Source organism: Quercus lobata, chromosome 5 (genome assembly GCF_001633185.2).
Source record: "Quercus lobata isolate SW786 chromosome 5, ValleyOak3.0 Primary Assembly, whole genome shotgun sequence".
NCBI lineage: Eukaryota > Viridiplantae > Streptophyta > Magnoliopsida > Fagales > Fagaceae > Quercus > Quercus lobata.
In genome coordinates this window covers 21,075,476-21,099,000 of record NC_044908.1, presented here as the reverse complement: position 1 = coordinate 21,099,000, position 23,525 = coordinate 21,075,476, and the positions used below count along the sequence as shown (strand labels likewise).

Here is a 23,525-nt window from a genome sequence, read left to right as displayed (position 1 = left end):
TTTTAAAAATAAAAATAAAAACAACTTAACACAATTTTATTCTACTTAATTGAATTATCCATCTCTTACAAGGAATAAAAAAAAATTATAATTAAAATCCTTCAAAGATATTCAACTTTACTTCAAAAATTAATCATAAATTTTAATGTTTTCATGGTTATTATTTTATTTTATTAACTTTCTTATTTAATTATTAAATATATGCTTGAAAATCATTAAATTCCCCTCACATATATAGATATATTAGTCAATTTTGCTAGTTTTATAAATTTAATATCTATATTTAGACTTTAATTAATTATGACATCATCACAGTTTGACCCCAGTTCAACCTTTGTTTGACCTCAAAAATCTTGAACTTCTTCCTTTTACGGTTCAATGAACGGTCCGAGTATGAAAACTTTGATATCACTTTCTTCAAAATTGGAAAAAGAAAATGAATGCAGTGTTTGATTTGTTTGATTCTTGGTTATTCAGTGCAAAGGGGTTTGATTGTGTGTTATGGTTCTTGATTAAGTTTTGTTTGTTCAAATTAAAAGTAAAGGTTTCATTTGATATAGATATGTGATAGAGCAATTCTCCAATATAATGGTGATTCTCTGTTTTTCTCTTACTTTTTGCTTACTTTGAATTCACTTTTACTTTGTCGAGGCACCATTTCATTACAACAAATTACTTTTATTACTATGTTTTGTAAATATTAAAAATTATTTCTGGTTTCATAAGTAATTTCTACTGTTGTTTTATAATGTTAATTTCCTAAGCTTATTGTGCATAGATTTGGTTAAGGTGGTTCCTGATGAGTGAAAGTAATTTTTTGCTAATTTGGTTTTTGTATACAAAGAGGTCAGTATCAATTTGGTTCTTCTTGTTTCTTAATTTTGCAAAACCCTTATGAGAGTGATAAGGTATGGGTTGGGTAAAAAGTACAATATTTGTTGTAGTGTGAATTTGATGGCCTAATCAAAACTTGCCACCTCATTTAATAATCCAAGTAATCTCCAACTCAACTCAGAGAAAACCGCTCATCAAAAAAAAAAAAAAAAAACGCAGAGAAAACCTATCGGAAGCCAAAAATCTATCCTTCTCTCTATTCACCTTTCTCTATATATGTGTGCATGTGTAATGTCCACCTAAACATATTTACGGAGACGAGAGAAAAGTGAGTGATATCATATAGTAAATGGTCCTAGTATAATAAGTCTAAGATTGTCATATATATTCTAGTATGGATTGGCTAGCTAGCCCAGTTAATTCACATTACAAGAATTGTACATTTACACATTGTAGGTGATATGGTCCTTGTAGAATGGGTCTAAAATTTTCAATGCAGTGTCATTTAAATTTTTTATTAAAAAATTAGCAGTCATGTCTATAAAAAAAATGTCACCTCATTGTTTCCTTATAAACATGTTAACAAAATAACAACCAGAAAAGGAATTGAAAATTGAGAGAATTGTGTAATTGCATTAAGTGACTAGCTTATTACAATATATTTTTTTCCATAGGATTTCAATATTTATGTTCAATGGTGTTTAAAGTTGTTCTTTAATTTTTTTTTTTTGAGAAACTAAAAAAATAATGTACTTAAAGTAATTAAAACTTTCTCTTTCATATTATTATTGTTATTATAATTTTTTTGACGTTACATCTAGGCTGGGTTTGGATCCAGCTTTTGCGTTTGCGTTTGCGTTTACGTTTCACCTTTTTTTTTTTTTTCCCTGCTGTTGCGCACTCGTTTAGGGAACAACTGCTACTGTTCATGTGAACAGTAGCCGGCAATTATTGACTTTTCAATCTTTTTATTAGTTCTGTGGGTCCCGTGAACAGTATATGGGACCCACAAATCTCACTTTTGAGTAACTTTTTTATTAAAATTGGGTCCCACAATATTATTCACACATTTAAAAATTATTTTGCTACAGTGTTTTCAGTTTTCAGTTTTCAGTTTCAGCAAAATAAGTTATATCCAATTTTTGCAGTATATTACAGTATGTCAATTTTCTTATTGTGCTTTCTCAAAAAAAAAAAAAAAAAAAAAAATTCTTATTGTGAAAGTTCAATGTTAAGTTGACCGGCAACAATGAAATCGGTCGGCGCCGAATTGGTCCGACCGCTGCAAAGCACTACTGTAGGTGTCCGGTATAGTGGTCGGCGGCAATCTAGGCACACTGAAGATAGCCGGTGTAGCGAGTGGTGGTTCTTTTGCACTCCGACGAGAAACCACACCGCACTAGTATATATATATACACACCACAATTTAACATGTGTATATAGTTTTATACTTCACAGAGAAAAGAGAACTCAGAGATGGCAGGCAAGAGAGACAAGGTTGAAGAAGAAAAGAACGGTTGCCTGGGTGTGTTGGTTAAAAAAATGTTAGGGTTTTTATTATTAGTTATATATATACACTAAAACGACATCGTTTTGAACCTCATTAATTTTAATATCAGTTCCAAAACGACGTCGTTTTATAATTGGATTAAAACAAAAAAGACCCAAACAACGTAGTTTCAATTTTGAACCCTAGATTTATTTACTCACACCCCTGCTATCTCTCACGTTAGTCTCCCTCTCCTAGTCCCAAACAATAATCTTTCTTTCTTTGCTTCATAGTTTACACTATGCTCGTGCTTAACCTCTTGTTTCATCTATAATTAATTCTGCCGTTAATCTTAGATTAGATTATAAGGTAGAAAGCTCCCAATATACTCAACATAACTTCTATACTAAATCATTGAAAGCCACTTTACTTGAACCTGTCTTTTCCTATAGTTTTAGATGAATTTCGAAATTCTCAAAAAAATTGTGTTTATATGAGGAATATTGAGGTGAAATTTTACTCAAAGTTGTAACTTGATAGTTCCCAATATTGGTTTCCTTTGCTTGTATTAACAAGAAAGGTAATCCAAAAATCGTGCAGAATTTTGAACTTGGAATCAAGTATCCAAATCCCAAGTTCAAATTCCATAGGGAATGTGTCATTTGATGATCATATGGTATCATAATAATGGTAGTGGTGATGATTGTGGTGGTGGTAGTGGCGATGCCAATGAGTGCCAGTTGTGGCAGTGGTGATGGCTGTGACACTGGCAGGTGATGGTAGTGGTACCAGCAATTGCAGTGGCAACAACTGTTAGGGATTGTATTGCAATTGTATTCTAATGAGAAGGAGGGAAATCAGTTAGGGACAGTTAGTGGCAGTAATTGATAGCTGTGAGTTGGTTGTGACAGTTGGCTAGTGGTTACTATATCAATCAGTTAGAGTAGGGGATTAGGGAATTGCTAAGTGATGTATAAAGAGGGCATTACTGATTGAATGAAGAATAAGCAATAAGAATGTTCTAAATTCAGTTCCAATTCTTTTCTTCCTTTTCTCTCTCTCTCTTTCTCTATTGGAGTACCAGCTGACTATAATTAATAAAAACATAATTAATTTATTTTATATATATAAATTTTATTTTGAGAATCTAATTTATAAGTGAATAAAGCAATTTGAAAATCAACATGAGAGTGACCCTATTTTTTAGGAAATATTTTAGTGGGAATTAGAGTTGTATTTTAACCGTCGGATTATCCTTTAGTTTTGTGTCTACTTAAACATAGGGGTGTATGGACATTTTTGAACAAAAAAAATAAGGAATCTAAACAGGAAAAACTCCTTAAATAATACTAGCCTCATCACATGCACTTCGCGCATGCGATGAGGCTTTTTTTTTTTAAGTGATCCTGTTTTGTAGAAAAAAAAACTATGTTTATATATATATATATATATATAATTTTTATTTTGAAAATATAATTTATAAGTGACTAAATCAATTTGAAAATTAATAAGGAGAGTTGTCTTATTTTTTAGGCAATATTTTAGTGGGAGTTACAGTTGCATTTTTACCGAATTATCATTTAGTTTTATTTCTACTTAAGGGTCCGGTTAATGTGTGCCTTAGGCACACATTAAATTTTATATTTTTGGAAACATTTTCTTGAGAATTGAAAAAATTGTCATTACTTTTTCAATTCTCGAGAAAATTTTTTCTAAAAATGAAAATTAATGTGTGCCCTTAACCCACATTAGTAAAATCCATAATAGTATAGATTAATTTAAATAATATTAATTTCCAACAAGGAAGTGAATCTATCACCAATGACTTGGCAGATGACAGGGCTAAGTTGCAAGTACAGTTGTTTGACTATTGCCCATATTATCCACCAGAATCTCACCACGTGTATATAGAGCCTCAATACCCATTCGCCACTCGTTCTAAATTCTCTTACCCGTACGCGTACTACATGACTTGACCAAAACCACCTCAGTCAAGTGGCTCAACCAAACCAACGGTCCAGATTCATTTACGTATTACACGTGTACGACGTAGATGATCGTAACCGTTTCTCTATCTCATGCGATTTTACCCACTTTTTTATATTCCCCTCTCCGAGAAAAATCGAGTGCTCCTCACACACAAACATATCCAGTTTTTTTTTTTTTTTTCCTCTCTCTCTCTGAGAAACATTCACCGCCGGTGTGGCTTCGCCGGAAAATTCACCCACTTCCGACCGAATATCCATGGTCTGGTCAGTTTCCCGGTCATCGTCGAAGGTACCGATTGTCAATTTTCTTTCTTTCTAATTCTCCATTTCTAGGGTAATCGCATTTCTGTTACTCATTTGCAATTGAAAATTGAAATTTCACGTTCAAATTTTTCATGTGTTTTTTGCTGAAAATTTATATCAGTTTAGGGTTTTGTTTTGAATATGAATTTGTAAGAGATTTTGATACAATGTTTCATTTTGCAATTAATTAATTTTATTTGTTTTGGCTAATTTTATGTCCGTACACTAAAAGCAATGCTTCGGTGTCTTTCGCAGATGTTACTCTGAATAATATTCTTAAATACTTCGTTGAGACGTAAACAACGTGCGGTGAAAGTGAAAGTTGAATCGCAAAGCAAAAATGGTACCTTCTAGGTTCTTAATTCTTATGTAGTGCTTCCGTTTAAAAAAAAAAATTAATTAAGTAGTTGATTTCCTTCTAACGTCAGTCTCCCTCTCCTAGTCCCAAACTTCCGCCTTCTGTTGCTTGCTGCCCTCGCCCCTTGTACACCACCGCTCGATGCCACCGTTCTGGGAGTTCACCCTCTCCTCTCTCTTTGTCACGACATTCTTAGGTTTTCCTAGTGGAGGTTTTGACTTTGGATGCTCCGCCTTGCAATGCTTTGTACCAGGTTTGTGTTTATTTTATTTTCAATGGTTTTGTTTTATATTTTATGGATTTGGTTTAGTGTTTTCATTTGGATTTTTTGTGATTTGAAATGTGATTTTTTTTTTTTTTTGAGAAAGATTGAGAATTTCTTTGTAGTTGTTTGTTTGTTTGTTTTTTTTTTTTTTAATTATATTAGAATATATAGGTTTTTCTATGATTATGATGTGGTTTTGGGATGCTAATTGCATTGTGTTTAGTTCTTGAGAAAATAGGGAATTAACTGAACTAACCGTGCCGAACCGATATAGTGCACCGCACTTTTTGTAGACCGGCTCCTACCACCCACAAGTGAGGTGCGGTCAAGTATGAGGGAATACCGCACCTTACAGGTGTGGTGCAAAAATACCCCCAATAACCGGCCACATCGCACCGTGTACAGGCCTAGATAAAGCTAATCGGTTAGATGAAAGTATAAGAAAAACTTAAAACGCATTTTGGTTTGGTTGTAAACTAACTTGACGTTTTTAGACTGTGAAATAAACTTATCCACTTGTGGTTTGTCTCTAATTTGATTTGCCTATCCGTGGTTTCATTTTTGACACTTTACCCACCTGTGATTTCCTCTGTTACTGCTTCGTAACCCACCTCTAATTTTTCCGTTACTTTGACAAGTTTCATAAAAAAATCAAACAAGAAATCAGATCAAACACTCCTCTCCCAGGCATTCTCTCACACTTGCTCACCCACCTGAGATCTTAGATGCTACAATGGCACCCACTTGATTGATTAGTCCAAGAATCATCATTAAAGCTGCGTTTGTTTCGCATGTAAACTAAAATCTGAAAATGTTTTACATTGGATTGGTCAAACTGAAAAATAAAATAAAATGCTTTACACACATGTAAACTAAAATCTGAAAATATAGTCAAACTGAAAATAGAAATAAGTTTGACTCTAAAATAAGCTTCCCAGTTCCCATGCCGTAAATGAATTTCCCTTTTCATTTTACCTTCAATAGATTTCCGGATTGGTCACTCCTCACACACTTCTCTCACACACTCCTCACACACCCCGAAACTCATCCTCAAGCTCACCTCAGCTCCACCCCCATGCACCAACGACAGAGAGACGTAGCTCCACCCCACACTTCGTCGAAGGTCCGATGTCCACCCACACTTCGATGCCAGTCCGGTGAGTTTTCTCCCTTTTCTTCTCTTCTCTCACCTTTGCCCACTTCGAGCTCTGCATGTACGCGATCCACCAAGGCAAAAATCTCCCTCACGCCGACGAAGCCATACCCACCTCCAACATCTCCAATCCGTTGCTGGCGAAGCCAGTCTATGGGTTTGGGTTTTGATTTGTGGAGGAGGAGCATGACTGATTTGGGTCTGGGTTTTGAGGAGCATGACGTGTAGGTTACAATTTGGGTTTTGGTGGTGGTCGATCTGAGATTTTGGGTTGTCACGGTGGACATCAGCGTGGGGTCGTGGTGCTGTGGGTGGACCTGGGTTCGTGGGGCCATGGGTAGCAGCTCGTCGTGGGTCTTGGGATTGAGATTTGTGGAGTGGTTGATTTGCGTTTAATTTTTCTGGGTTTGAGAAGTCCTGAAATATATGTTTGGATTTGATATTGGGGTTTCAAATATATGCCTGGGTTTGAATTCATTTGTTCTTAAGTTCCATTAAAGTTCTCTAAGTTTTTTTTTTTTTTTTTTTCAATGTGTTGCTAGCAATTTGTGACTCTTTTTTGTGGGCTTAATTTTGAAGCCAATCTGGTATAAAACGTGGGATCTAATGTTGTGTTATATTTTGGGGTTGTATTTTGATAGATCTGTGGTTTTTACTTTGATGGTATTGCTTGGTTTGATTTGTATTAGTTTTTTGGGTGTACGTTCTTCATGTTTGTGAATAGTGAGAAACTAATACCATATTTTAATCTTGTTTTTCTTTTGGTTTTTCTTGTTTTGGGAGGAGAGAGATATAAAATAGATGTAAAAAGACTTATTTACCCTTCTTTTTTAACAAAGGTGGGTAATACTGAAGTAACGGAGGGAATCACAGGTGAGTAAAGTGTCAAAAATGAAATCACGGGTAGGCAAATCAAATTAGAGGCAAACCATAGGTGGGTAAAGTGTAATTATCCCTTTATATTTTGTTACTAGTTCTTCAAGTTTTATGCTTAAGGAATCTTAGCAACTGAGAAAGTTAATCGAAATAAGTTGCTGTCATTTATTCCCACCCCAACTTTTTTCCCCTTCTTTGATGATAGGTGGTATAAATAGGAATTTAATACATGCAACAATGGTTCTTTATTTGGCATAATTAATTATCAAGTCTTTTTTGTTTTTGTTTTTCATCTTGAGGTCCTCTAGACTCTGTTTAGGTTCAATACTATGTTTTGTACTTATTATATAACAATTTCGTTTTTTGTGGTTGATTTTCCTAGCTCTGAGTCATTTATTTTATTTTCTTTCTATTATTTTTTTCTTCTTTTCATGGATAAGTGAACGACTTATTAGAAAGTTTAATAGGAAAAACAACCCAAGTACAAGGGAGAAGTACAAAAGACATGGAAAATCATTTCTTTATTACTTGAACCATATAAATTGAATATTCATATTCCATGTAGCAACATTGTAACTTCAGCAAAAGTGTTGCTTTTCTTTAGTTTTTATGAATAAGCATGGAATGTTCTAAAAGCTCAATAATTTTTATCCTATTTTGTATTATTGGTAGAGTTTATGTTTTCGATTGTAATGTATCAGGTTTATCAACTTTTTGATTGATGGAATTGAAAGAAATATTTCGGAAAATACATTTCTGGAAGTAACACTTACTGCTCATAGACATGCCATGTCTTTGTAGAATTAGGGTAGGTTCAATTGTTAGACTGAAAACACTTAATAGTATACTATTTCCTTCATAAATATGAGTAGTAAGATGTTATCAACTACTAATGAAAAATCTTGTATCATGCTCTTGTTAATATATCTACTTTTATAGTTTGAACTATTTGGTAGATTATGTTTTCGTTCTCATGTTCAATGAAATTTCAAATGATTTTAGAACTTAATGTAATTATATCAGTTAAGATAAAAACAAATTACTTTTCGAAGTTTTGATAGATTAGCTTCACATGTAATGAGGAGGCAGTGTATTTTTGGACTGAAATTGACATGAGAATGAAGATGTGTATCAATTTTCTTGTCTCATGCGACAAGTTCTGCAAAGCCATACTGGATGGCAAGGAAGCGCAAAGCAAGAATAATTCTAGTAACACGTCTCACCATGTTAATGGACCTCAAATACTCCTGCTCTTCACAACACCAAATTTTCCAACTGTCAGTTGCCGAAATACCAAGCTTTATTGGGCTGTATAGCCATTTTATGCAGTCCTCCCAATCCTCCACTATCTTGTTCCAAGAAACTCCCAAAGGATTAAAAATGAAAGGAATGTACAACCATGAAGCTACCAGGATGAAAATTGAGGATGATGCAACAGTGTTGAAATCTTGAGCAGCAAGTTTAAAGTAAATCAATATTATGATGATCTTCATCGCTTTCACATAATGACTCCTTGAATACATTCAATAATTCTTAGCAAACCTTTCATGGCAGATTACAAAACCATGCCCTGTTGCTCAATACTTTGCCCCACCATGCAGGATTGTATGCCCAAAACAATGGGCTTTCATCCTAAGTGAAAAAAGGAAAAATCCATCTGAGAGTTGTATTGCATGGTGATTATCTCAAATAATGCCTTTAGAAACCCACTCTCTATTCCAATCTCAATGAGATTAGGCACCAAAACTAATAACCCTACCTTTAGAAAAAATTAAGTACCTATTACATGCACCAATTTTTCTCCTCCTAGCTCACTTCCACTTCTAGGCTTCACTGAAAATAGTTTTGGAATTCCTCGAAATCTTCTTTTGGCCTGTATTAAAAACAAAAAAAGGTTGCTGTACAGGTAAACATATATTACCATGATTGCCATTTGTAGAAGGAAGAAAAAATCCTTTTAGCTAAAAAGACAAAAAGTTGAGAGAAACACAAAGAAAATTAGTAAACAAAATCCTCATTGCTCATTTTTTCATACTGAACAAACACTGGAAAGTTTTGACTAAAATTCATGAAAATGAAAACTTCAATTTAGCTTGTGTTAAGTTGGTGGCTTGCTTGTCAAAACAATTGACCTAAGTTTTATCAATATCGGACTCTATTAGCCTCCTAGTTCTTTCATTATATGTTGTGCAGGCATACACCTAATACATTCCCAAGCCGACTTTTATGTCTAATATATATATATAGCTTTTTTGTAAGCTATCTCAACAGACTTATTAATAATAGTTATTCAACTTTCTTTCAATTTAAACTTTTTTTGGGTAATAGGTTACCATGGAATTGAAATAGAAACCCACTATAGAAAAGTAGCAGGACAACATTCAAAAAAAGTTGAAAGAACCAGCTAATCTATAGATGTCTTGACTCCCGACTAAGCATCTACTCTCCACTGCCACAAGCCACCTTTGCTTCATAGAGGCAAATTTGCTTCAGCCCAACATTGTTACCCTTAGTAACTTGGATGTACTCATGATGAGTTATGTTTCCATTTCTTAATGTTGAGTTGAAACCTGGATGTAAAAATTACGTGTCAAGTAAGCTAAATTTTATGAATCCATACGACGAAGAAGTTCCATGATGATACCAACGTAAATGTCCTCGCTTATGTCCCCTCTTAGATTGATGCCCTAGGAAGCCTTGCTTATGCCACCATGGGTAATGTGGAATATTTTGTCAAATACATCTGGATGACCATAGTGGAATCGAACCCTAAAACAAACCCAAAACAATTTTGAGATGTAATAAAAATACTTTATTGTATCATAGCTCTATGCCTTACAATCAGGTGCTTATGTAAGAATTGGTGTCCAAACAACAACATTGCCTAAGCAAGACAAGAATAAAATAAAACAAAAAAGCAAACTAAAAGATGGAAATAAGTTATAAAATTGCTACCATTCTAAAATCAAAACATCCATGTTCATACATCATGACAAACAACATTAATTCCTTATTTTTCCGATCCAATCTAAAAGTAAAATATGCCACCAATTAATTCATTATAGTCTCTTTATCTTAACTATGAGGTCTACCAAATACTTGCTACTCATTCAAGAATATATTACATAAGGAAACACAGAAAAGAAGGAAAATAGATGAGAGAACACATACTTCAAAAGTTTTGGAAGAACTCTTTGGACAATGGAAACAAAGTTCCTATCTTGAACTGACATGAACCAAGCCAAAGAAGATATGTTGTAGTTAGGGCTATTCATGGGTCGGGTTGGGTCGGTTTGGACCCATCTCGGTCCCAACCTGCCGGCATTGGGTGGAAGGCGGAGGGACCCAAAATCAATTGCCGGCGTCAATCGGTTGAGTTGGTTTCGAGTTCGAGTGATGCTTGGGTTGGTGGAGAGAGTCGCTAGATCCTGCAAACGCTGTCGGAATCTTAAAAAACTTTGCCGGAATCTGCAAAAACTTTGCCAGAATCTGCAAAAACTCACTCCATTTGCACCGGAAATCACCGAAATCAGCTTGGATCTCCTCGAATCTCGTCGGATCTCACCAAATATGGTCGAGATCTCGTCGAAATCAGCTTGGATCTCTTCGAATCTCGTCGGATATCACCAAATATGGTTGAGATCTCGCCGAAATCAGCTTGGATCTCCTCGAATCTCGCTGGATCTCACCAAATATGGTCGGTATTTCGCCGGATCTCCTCGAATCTGAGCTTGATCTTGTCGGAATTGGCTGGATTTGTATATATCATTGGTCGGGTCGGGTGGCTTGGGTTTTGGAGAAGAAAATCTGCCACTCGACCTGCCGGCATCAGGTCTTGGACGTGAAAACCTGTCACCGACCAACAGGAGCGTTCGGGCTGATATCGGGTGGGGATCGGGCGAGTTCTTCGGGCCGGTGAGTCTTAGTCAGGTCTGGACACCCCTAGTTGCAGTGCCAATGTAACAACAATAAATTGTTATATTTAAAAAGCACGTTCTAAATGTAAAATGTAAAATAGGTTGTAGTTCTTAATAAGCAAAACTTTCAGTAAAGATATGCTCCCTAACACCTAAAATTGTATGTAGACGAACTCCATGACCCTTCTTATATTCTTCCAAAAGGTTGCGCATTTTAAGAGCTTCTTCCAAATAATTGTCCAACAAGATATTGGCAAAGTAAGCAAACACAATTGGCCCAAAAGATGACTCCAAATTTCTAATAGATTAGTTGGTTCATGTCAATGGCCTGTAGCTTCTCCTCTGGTGTAAATTATACCATGATTTTGATTCTTAGGCTTCCCTTCCCCTATCATCACTGGTCTTGGCAACTTTATGCGATATATTTCCTTCGGAGAAAAATAAAAAGGCAGTTTGTATTACTAAGCAAACATGATTATTCCAAAGGTGAAATACCTGGTCAACATTGCCAATTGCCTAGACCAATATTGAATGGTAAATTTTCTTGCCATGTCTTCCCTCTCTCTCTAAAACCTCGTCTATGTAAGCCACACGAAGAGAGGGATTTTTGTACAAAAAGCACCGGGAATTAGATTCTTAATTGAAACAAATAAAACAAATTTTTTTTCAACTTTTCAAATGGACGACATACTTGACCATCATATTGAGGATGTGACTTGCACGATGATCTTCAATATGCTTATGACTTATATAATTTTGATAAGAGACCACATATGTGACTAATTTGAGACATTGTGCAAGTCACATCCTCGATATGATTGTCAAGTACGTTGTCCATTTGAAAAGTTGAAAAAAAATTTGTTTTATTTATTTCAATTAAGAATCTAATTGCTGGTGCTTTTTGTACAGAAATCCCTCTCTTTGTGTGGCTTACATAGACGAGGTTTTAGATGGAAAGGGAAGACATGGCAAGAAAATTTGCTATTCAGTATTGGTCAAGGCAATTGGCAATGTTGACCAGGTATTTTAGCTTTGGAATCATCATGTTTGCTTAGTAAAACAATCTAACTGCCTTTTTATTTTTCTCCGAAGGAAATATATTGCATAAAGTTTCCAGGACCAGTAATGATAAGGGGAAGGGAAGCCTGAGAGTCAAAATCATGGTATAATTTACACCAGAGGGGAAGCTGCAGGCCATTGACGTGAACGCGGTAATCCATTAGAAATTTGGAGTTATCACAGTTCAACTGAAACTTTTGGGCCAATTGTGATTGTTTACTTTGCCAATATCCAGTTGGACAATTATTTGGAAGAAGTTCTTAAAATGCGCAACCTTTTGGAAGAATTTAAGAAGGATCATGGAATTCGTCTACATACAATTTTAGGTGTTAGGGAACATATCTTTATTGAAAGGTTTGTTTATTAAGAACTATAACCTGTTTCACATTTAGAATGTGCTTTTAAATATTGAATTATATCTAACAGTTTATTGTGGTTACATTGGCATTGCAGCATATCTTCTTTGGCTTGGTTCATGTCAGTTCAAGATAGGAACTTTGTTTCCATTGTCTAAAGAGTTCTTGCAAGACTTTTGAAGTTTGTGCTCTCGTCTATTTTCCTTCTTTTCCGTGTTTCCTTATGTAATATATTCTTGAATGAGTAGCAAGTATTTGGCAAACCTCATAATTAAGATAAAGAGACCCTAATGAATTAATTGGTGGCATATTTTACTTCTAGATTGGATTGGAAAAATAAGGATGTTTATAAATCATTAATGTTGTTTGTCATGGTGTTTGAACATGGATGCTTTGATTTCAGTATGGTAGCAAATTTTATAACTTATTTCCATCTTTTAGTTTGCTTTTTTGTTTTATTTTATTCTTGTCATGCTTAGGCAATGTTGTTTGAACACCAATTCTTACATAAGCACCTGATTGTAAGGCATAGAGCTATGATACAATAAAGTATTTTTATTACATCTCAAAATTGTTTTAGGGTTCGGTTCCACTATGGTCATCCAGAGCTATTTGACAGAATATTCCGCATTACCCATGGTGGCATAAGCAAGGCTTCCTAGGGCATCAATCTAAGAGAGGACATAAGTGAGGACATTTATACTGGTATCATCATGGAACTTCTACGTTGTATGGATTCATAAAATTTAGTTTACTTGACACATAATTTTTACATGCAGGCTTCAACTCAACATTAAGAAATGAAAACATAATTCATCATGAGCACATCCAAGATGCTAAGGGTAACAATGTTGGGTTGAAGCAAATTTGCCTCTATGAAGCAAAGGTGGCTTGTGGCAGTGGAGAGTAGATGCTTAGTCGGGGGTTGTGACATCTACAGATTAGTTGGTTCTTTCAACTTTTTTCGAATGTTGTCCTGCTACTTTCCTACAGTGGGGTTATATTTCAATTCCATGGTAATCTATTACCCAAAAAAGTTTAAATTGAAAGAAAGTTGAATAACTATTATTAATAAGTTTGTTGAGATAGCTTACAGAAAAGCTATATATATATTAGACATAAAAGTCGGCTTGGGTATGTATTAGGTGTTTGGCTGCACAACATACAATGAAAGAACTAGGTGGCCAATAGAGTCCGATATTAATAAGACTAGGTCAATTGTTTTGACAAGCAAGCCATCAACTTAACACAAGCTAAATTGAAATTTTTATTTTCATGAATTTTAGTCAAAACTTTCCGGTGCTTGTTCAGTATGAAAAAATGAGCAATGAGGATTTTGTTTACTAATTTTCTTTGTGTTTCACTTAACTTTTTGTCTTTTTAGCTATAAGGATTTTTTTCTTTCTTTTGCAAATAGCAATCATGGTAATATATGTTTATCTGTACAGCAACCTTTTTTGGTTCTTAATACAGACCAAAAGAAGATTTGGAGGAAGTCCAAAACTATTTTCGATGAAGCCTAGAAGTGGAAGTGAGCTTGGTGGAGAAAATTTGGTGCATGTAATACGTACTTAATTTTTTCTACATATAGGGTTATTAGTTTTGGTGCCTAACGTCATTGAGATTGGAATAGAGAGTGGGTTTCTAAAGGCATTATTTGAGATAATCACCATGCAAATACAACTATTAGGTGGATTTTTCCTCTTTTCACTTAGGACGAAGGCCCATTATTTTGGGCATACAATCCTGCATGGTGGGGCAAAGTATAGGGCATGGTTTTGTAATCCGCCATGGGAAAGTGATGGAGATCATCATAATATTGATTTACTTTGAACTTTCTGCGCAAGATTTCAACATAGTTGTATCGTCCTCAATTTTCATTCTGGTAGCTTCAAGGTTGTATATCCCTTTCATCTTTAATCCTTTTGGATTTTCTTGGAATAAGATAGTGGAGGATTGGGAGGACTGGATAAAATGGCTATACAGCCCAATAAAGCTTGGTATTTTGGCAACTGACAGTTGGAAAATTTGGTGGTATGAAGAACAAGAGCATTTGAGGTCCATTAACATTGTGAGACATGTTACTAGAATTATTCTTACTTTGCGCTTTTCTGGCATCCAGTATGGCTTTGCAGAACTTGTCGCATGAGCCAAGAAAATGGTGGTACGTTAAATCAATTCTTTTTTGTCTTTAAATGTCTTATTTCCTTTCATGAAGTTTTATTTGCTCTCTAATAAAAAAATATCAAGTGTGTGCAAAAAATATTCATATCTAGTTTGCTATGCTAATACTAGGTTTATGGCCTATCTTGTTTATGTGTTTGCCGCTCTTCTGATCTGCACAACGGTTACCCTTCAAATTTCAAACACTTATTGAAAAATGTTTCCATCTGGTCATGAATCTTGAAATTGTGTTATTAATTAGTACCCTTTTAAACTACAAGTTCAGAGAATAGAAAGAAAATCTTATTGTGCAAATTTCGTATTGGGGTTTAGACTATTGAATTTCTTCATTATTATGGCATTTTTATTTACTTCTTCATACTTTATTAGCCATTTTGGTATCGCATTTTAGTATATTTGCGTGACTGCATGTGTCTTCATTTTGGCATTATGGGAAATTCTACAAGTATGTGAGTGAAGCTTTCATATTAACTTGATTACTAAAAAAAATTTCAAATAGGAGTCTTATTTGAAATTTTCAAATATGGTGCCGAAATGAAGGCACATATAGTCATGCAAATGTCCTGAACTGTGAGACCAAAATGACTAATAAAGTATGAAGAAATAAATAAAAAAGTCATAATCATGAAGAAATTCAATAGTCTGAACCCCAATATGAAATCTGCGCAATATGGTTTTCTTTCTATTCTTTGAATCTGCAGTTTAAAAGGCTACTAATTAATAACACAATTTCAAGATTCATGACCAGATAGAAAGTTAAAATGTTTGAAATTTGAAGGCTAACTGTTGGGTAGATCAGAAGAGTGGCAAAACATAGCCAGGATAGGCCATAAACCTAGTATTAGCGTAGCAAACTTGATATGACTATTTTTTGCATACACTTGATTTTTTTTATCAAAGAGCAAATTAAACTTCATAAAAGGAAACAAGACATTTAAAGGCAAAAAAGAATTGATTTAATTGTACCACCATTTTCTTGTCTCATGTGACAAGTTCTGCAAAGCCATATTGGATGGCAAAGAAGCTCAAAGCAAGAATAATTCTAGCAACATGTCCCACAATGTTAATGGACTTCGAATGCTATTGTTCTTCATACCACCAAATTTTCCAACTATCAGATACCAATATACCAAGCTTTATTGGATTGTATAGCCATTTTATCCAATCCTCCACTATCTTCTTTCAAGAAAATCCCAAAGGATTAAAAACGAAACAGATGTACAACCATGAAGCTACCAGGATGAACATTGAGGAACATACAACTATGTTGAAATCCTGAGCATCAAGTCTAAAGTAAATCAATATTATGAGGATGTCCATCGCTTTCACATGGTGACTCCTTGAATACATTCGGTAATTCTCAGCAAACCTTTTATGGTAGATTACAAAACCATGCCTTGTTGCTCTATGCTTTGACCCACCATGCATGATTGTATGCCCAAAATAATGGGCCTTCGGCCCAAGTGAAAAAAGGAAAAATCCATTTGATAGTTGTATTTGCATGGTAATTATCTCAAATAATACCTTTAGAAACCCACTCTCTACTCCAATTTCAATGAAAGTAAGCACGAAAACTAATAACCCTATCGGTAGAAAAAATTTGGTTCCCATTACAAATTTTGCCTAAATTCTTATCCGTGATTTAACACAAAAAACTGGGCCCCACAACTTAAGTGCATTAGTAATAAGTATTCATATTTAAATATTTTATTACTAGTTGACTGAATTTTCTCTTTTATTTGTTCATTGTTTTTTTTTTTTTTTTTTCCTTCTAAGACTTATTGTTTTAGTGTAAACGTTTTCTGAAAAAAAAAATGTGAATAAAGTAGTGGCAATTCATATTTTAATTTTATAACCCAAAAAAAATAAAAATAAAAATAGCACCACATAAAGGATGTTAATAAAGTCAGATTACTATTGCACACCCTTGACACGATGGTCACTCTACAAGTATAAGTGTTTGTGGGGTGTGGAGAGTAAGGGTCGAAATTCAAGTTTTCAAGGATTTGGTGCTACAAATGGATTGTGAATAAAGAGTAAGATATTCACTTTTGTAACAATATTATCTGTTGGTCTCTATAAAAGATTAATTGGCCCATATAGCTAGATAAACCTGTATATTATATATTTTTATTCACATCTGAGATCATAAGTTGTTGTATTAGTGACTAGGGCTAATTGGATTACATCTTTTCATTTGTTCATTTGCAAATATATATCAAAGATTTGGTAAAATGAATAATTGGATTAATTAGAAGAGTGTACAAAAGCTTATATATAAGCTATACAGAGAAAGAAGAAAAACTAACCTATACACGTGCTGAGCAATGGCACTAAACTAACATTTACACGTGCCAATTACTAACAGAAAACTAAAACACCATACAAGCTACAAGTCGTTTAGACTACATTTTACTGAACTACTGTCGTTTTTCTCTATTTCAATTCTGCAGGTTCTCTTGCTTTCTTTGTCCACTTCTGTGGAGCCCAGCTGCTATTGTTTCTTCTTCGTTCTGATAATACTTGACAATTACTTTCATTGATTCTACCAATTTTATTGGAAAATGAAAGCCAATTCCTTACCTGGGGTTTTGAAATGGCTATTCTTTCCTTGTATCTCTTTACTTCTTTAGTACATTGGATTTATGAATTGCTACCAAAGGCATATGGAGTTGGAATGAGATTTTAGATTGCCTCCTGTCCACACAATGAAAACACTTCCCATGGAATAACCTTTTTTTCCTCGTTTAGTGTTGTATTCAAGGCAAACATAATAATATATACTTTCTTTTTTTACTTTCTTTCTTTTAATTTTATTTTCATATTGTTTTCAGCCTTCTGGTTATTTTCATCCTGAAATTAATATTAATATTTGTATACTTTGGTGTTGGTGCAAAAAAAAAAAAAAAAAAAAACGTTTTCCATTTTCTTATTTTTGTAAGCATAGGCTCAAACCAGTGTTTGGTGATGTTATGCATAGATGATGGTACTTACAATGGGTCTTCACTTATCTTTGATGATGCCTGATTAAGGGAGTCAATTTCAGTTTGGCCTAGAGAACGAAATATTTTGGTACTAGTTGGTACTGATATATCGTTTCGAAATTACTGCTATTTATATATTTCTATACATAAATATATAATTAATTTTATTATTTATGTAAATATGAATTTATGAATTTTTATGTTTATCAACATAAAATTTAAAATCCACATATTTTACAAGCCTACGCATTAGCTTAAGTACATTAACCAATAAATTAAATTAAATAAAATGTTTTTTTAATATTTGATTTTTTGTACCAACCAAAATGCCAATATTGACCTATGCGGGCTGATAGCCTGATATAGGCTGGTACAGTTGAAATAGGCTGGTACAACTTGGTATTTTTTCTGGTATGTTTTGGAGGTGTATCAGTATCGTTTAACATAATTCTAGTTTTTTGAAGTTGCGATGGTACCTCTCCTATTTATAAAGATGTGTTTTCACTTTTTAGGCACCAAAAGTTGTGCAATTGATGTAGAAACAAGAGTATAATTCTTCTTACAACTCTAGATCAGAGGGGAAGGAAATTGGATTTTCAATAAATAAAAAAAATGATAGTATCAAATTGGGTAATGCAAGCAATTATTCAGAGTGCTAATCAACAATTGGGTCACTGTGTATCAATTTGATACTCAAATTGATACACAGTGACCCAATTGTTGATTAGCACTTCGAATCATTGTATGCTTGCATGTCTACCATAATTAAACATAACAACCAATAAGATTTTATCTTTCAAATCAAATTTAACTAATCTTTTTTATAGACCAATTAAAATTAATTTGAGATTGTTCTATGCATGCATGTATATGGTAAAAAAATCTTGGATTGACTAATCAAGTTTGAATATTAATGAAACAGTGATATGAACATTATTTTAAAAACTAAAAGAAACCAATTTTCTTGAAAATTTTAAAATGTAAAATTATCATTTTCCCCTTGAGCTTAATAATGTGAAAAAAATGATAAATAAAGAAAATTAAGAGGTTGCAGTGGTGAGGGCTCATTTACATCATAATCATAGTGTTAATCTTGTTGATTTATATTGTACTAGTGTGTGTATATATATATTATATGATATAAGAATCAAATACTAAATCCACTTCCATAAAAAAAACTAAATCCACTATTTATATATCAACAATCCAGAGGTCTAGTGAATATGACCAAGATGAATATTAAATTACAACTATCATTGAGGTGTTTACATGAGATAATCATCAATCATTCTCTAAAACTTCGATTAGACATGATGCCTAATCTTTATTATAACACCTTACAATTTTATTAAACAAAGTTACTTTAATTGAATATCAACTCTTTTCGGAGTCTTTGATCTCTTTAGCCTTTATACAACCACTGCAAACATACCATGCAAATAATACTTCTATCAATTGAATATGATAATGCTTGGCTTCAAACTTCATAGCCACTTGTGCCAACTATGGTGAAAAAGATGCTAGAAAACAATCAAAGCACATAATTAGTAAATTGAATTATCTTGATTCCACCAAGGAACCAATTCGCATATGTTTGTTTTATCCCTTGAGATTAAGAAAAACTATACTTGCACTTCATATTATATCACGTATATTTTATTCTATACGTATTCCGTTCTTTAAAATATAGTAGCATTTGATCCATTAACGAATAATAATAAAAAATTAATTATATCATTAGTTTTTGCAAGCAATAGGGATAGACATATATTCAAATTTTCCAACCTAAAACTTGAAAATAAAATGAAAAGAATTCAGGAAGAAATAGGAGCGGAAGTGTCCTTATAAAAAAACGGTGGTAGTGTCAGTCAGTGTGTTAACTAGCACTATTCCTTATTGTTGGACAAGACTGCAAGAGTTCACACTAACAATTAGTACAACAAAGAAGAAACTTCAACCTTCTTTCAGTACGTAAATTGCTATTCCTATTTTTTGTCTTCCTTGGGTACTACGTACGTACATTAATAAAAGGATTTTGTTAATGTGTGGTTAATGTGTGCCTTTAGGGCACACTAATTTTATTTTTTGGAAAAATAAATAGTTTAATGTGTGCCCTAAGGACACATATTAACTAGACCCTTAATAAAAAGGCAGGGTCAAACTGTCAAAATCTTGCAAAAAAGTTGAACAACTCATGTATGCCATAAAAGTTAACAACAAGGTGCCTGCGGTTTCCATTGTGATTTTGACACCCTCTATTCCTTATTGTCTTGTACTCTCAATTTTTGGGTGAAACTTGTACAAGATATTTATTTTTCTCTCCTATTTTAGTGAAGTGCGTACATAATATTTATTATTGTGGTATGGAGCAAAATAAGCCCTTTTTTTTGGTAGAAAGAGGGGTTTATTTATTAGTAATAAAAGAGACAAATGGACTTTGTCCTACATCAGTGTAACATGATATTTGTAAAAGGTGGATTTGGAGCAAATTCTAAACAGACAACTGATGGATCTATTGAAGAATGGTAAGTAATAATATGGACACATGCTTGAATGGTAACCCTAGCTAGCTAGGCATTTTCATTCTTTGGTTTTCTAAGAAAAGGGTGAATAAGCCGGAATTGGATGACATTAATTAATTTGATTAATGATATGTAATTAAGTAGGAGAAAAATGGAAATTAACCCTAATTTTCAAACATTATAATTAGTAGACCACGTTTTCAAACTATATTTTTTACTAGCATCTCGAGGCTAAGAGGCTCGATTTTGGACTATAAATCAAGTCTTTGAGGGTCGGTTTTCATGTTCTGATCAGGTCCAAGGTGGCAGTTTGTCCACCTGGAAATCGAGTCTTAGAAACTCGATTTATATATCGACGCTCAAAGACTCAATTTGTTCTGCAAAGATGAAATTTCATGAAATTTCAGCAAGTACAAAACACAAACACAGATCAGAGATCAGCCACTACAAAATATACAACCAAATCTACCCCCAACAACCACCTAAAATCCAAATTAAAAAAAAAAAAACCCAAAAACCCAAAAACCCAACAGATCAGAGCCATCAGATCAGAGAGAGAAAGAACCCATTAGATTAGATTTAGATCAGAGAGAGAAAGAACCTAGGTTGCGCGCGTTGCGATCTGGGTCGTGCTCTGCGACCTGGGTCACGCGTTGTGACCTGGGTTGCGCTGCTGTGACCCACGTGACCCAGGCCAGCCCTACTCTTGGAAGGCTTGATGTTCAGGCTAGACCTTGTCGTCCAAGGCTTGATGTTCTTGGAAGGCAGCTCCTACTCTGATAGTAGCACCAAATGTTTTGCTGGGTAAGAAAATATGAGATGATGAAGATAATAATAAGGAACGGAATATAAATCGAGTCTCTAATACTCGATTTCCAGGTGGTCACCACATGAAAAAAATGCCATATCAGAAATGATCAACCCATGAAAATCAAGTCTTTGAGACTCAATTTATAGGTCCTAAATTGAGTCTCTTAAACTCGAGATGCTAGTAAAAAATATAGTTTGAAAACATAGCCTACTAATTATAATATTTGAAAATTATGGTTAATTTCTCATTTTGGCCAATTAAGCATGTTTGAAAGACGTTTGGTGGACAATTTCAATGGTTTGTATGGGATACTTAATTAATACACTATCAATTTAGGAAACTTTGGAGTTACCAGCGTGTTTTGAAGTGCCATAACTAACTGGAACTAATGAACAGCAGGATATGCTTAACTCAGACTTTTACATTCCTTTTATATATATATATATATATATATATATATATTTAAACCCTTACTTTAGCTAAAACCTTTGGTTTCTCATAAAAGAAAGATAGCTAGGACTAGGAGTAGGACCTTTGAAAGTTCTATGGGGTTTGATAATATTCCAGCACTTTTTAGTTTTCACTTTTCACGAATATTTATTGGACCTCATCGGGATTCGGGACTACAATTTTCATCTGACCCAAACAAGGCTAGTGTAGGAGGGAGAGAATGGAATTTATGGAGGCATCCATGAACCAACCTTGACATTATCATAAATCATAAACGTATTGTTGTTTTTTGTGTACTAGTAGAAAGTAGAAACATTAAATGGAAGCTAAAAAGAGTAGGAGCTAAATTAGCCAAGGTTACTCTTACAACACACTTCATAAAATTTTGTTAAACAAGATAGAGTGCAATGTTCAACATAGAATGTTTATAGCCATAAAACTTTAATGCATTGAGCTACGCAAAGCTTACTGTCAAATAAGCACTCGGAGAAGTTCCATATGTCAAAATTAAAGAGCGTGTTTTTGAGTGCCATAGGACGTGCTACTGAAAAAGGCAAGCAACAACATTATAGTACATCCCTCACATAAAAAGAATTTCAAAAATTTATACATCCCTCATATAGAAGAAATTCAAAAACTAATACATCCCTCCCCTCAATTGGATCTTTATTTTCTGTGAGTGGGAAGTGAAGGGAATTAGCCAATTAAGAGAGCAGCCTAGTGCATATCTCAATCTAACAATAAAGTTTCTAGATGTCACATTTGGCATGTTCCTTCCCAATCAATGTCAAGTTTTTTAGTATTCTCTGTGTCGCTTATTAATTATTAAAAATATTGGAGGGAAGAAGTATTTTTTTTAAAATTAAGTTGGACAAAGTTCTCCTAAATTAGACAAATGTCCTAAATGGTTTATCTCACATATTAAATAAGTCATTTAAAAATGCTATACAATAATAATTAAGTTAGGAGGAGTGAGAGAATAGTGTATGTACTATATATGGAATTTTGCAAATTGATCTTACAATACCCAACCTAGCTAGAGCAAATTAAAGCTCTTTTGAGCTGGTTACTTCAAAAATTAACCTATAAATTAAAGATTGCATTTCATAGTAATTACTAGATATATATGTTAAATTTATTAAAAATAAATAATGACTAGCATATATTATACTCAAAATTTATGAAATTTGAGACCATCTAAAACTAATCAAATTATAAATTACCTGAGTGAAAGTAGCTAATATAAGTTATTTAAATACATATAAACATAGTTAATTATCAAAGAAAAAAAAAGAACATATAATATAAACGTTTGTACATAGAGGGTAGAGGTAGAATACATCCAAGAGGCACCATAAAGAAAAAAAAGGCATAATACAACAAGTATTATTGCCAAAAAAAAAAAAAAAAAGATGAAATATATACACTATTACATCTCTAGGTTGTTTTTTTTGTTGTAATAGTAACTTAAATTTATTACATTCATATGAGATTATAGCAATAATGTGTTGTTGTAATAGGTAACTCTTATTTTACATTGAGATATGTTGTTGCAATAAGTAATTTTTTATTTTGCATTGAACTATATTATTGTAATAGGTTACATATTTATTTCACATTAAATTTTGTTGATGTAATAGAGGTGAGTAATTGAGTAGCGGGAAAATTTGAGAACTTGGCACTATTTTTTTCATTAATTTCCTCTCTTTCACCCATGTCTATCCCTTTTTTTTTTTTTTTCCCATCTCAAATTTTCTCTCACACACACGTCTTCTTTTTTTTTTTTTTTTTTTTCTCATCTCAATTTACCTCTATCTTCACCACATCTATCTTCCTATTTTTTCTCATCTCAAAATTAACTCAAACACGCCTATCTCTTTTTTTTCCTCTTTATCTCACCCATCTATCTCCTTTTTTTGCTTTTTAAAAAAAAAAAAAAAATCTCAAATTCTCTCTCTCTCTCTCTCTCCCCTACC

The 23,525-nt window shown here is 33.5% G+C and overlaps 1 long non-coding RNA gene across 3 annotated transcripts; it reads left to right on the top strand.

Moving 5' to 3' along the window:
- The first annotated feature begins 4,447 nt into the window (after positions 1–4,447).
- On the top strand, positions 4,448–17,579 carry LOC115992924. Of its 3 annotated transcripts, XR_004092721.1 has the most exons (10): positions 4,448–4,600; positions 4,870–4,957; positions 5,057–5,225; positions 12,093–12,204; positions 12,276–12,394; positions 12,478–12,596; positions 12,696–12,779; positions 13,179–13,303; positions 13,378–13,614; positions 17,236–17,579. It is a non-coding gene; the product is annotated as an uncharacterized LOC115992924 (long non-coding RNA). The 3 variants fall into 3 exon arrangements; XR_004092722.1 differs by lacking the exons at positions 12,093–12,204; positions 12,276–12,394; positions 12,478–12,596; positions 12,696–12,779; XR_004092720.1 differs by lacking the exons at positions 12,093–12,204; positions 12,276–12,394; positions 12,478–12,596; ... (1 more) ...; positions 13,179–13,303; positions 13,378–13,614 and having other exon boundaries at positions 4,449–4,600.
- Positions 17,580–23,525: the final 5,946 nt, after the last annotated feature.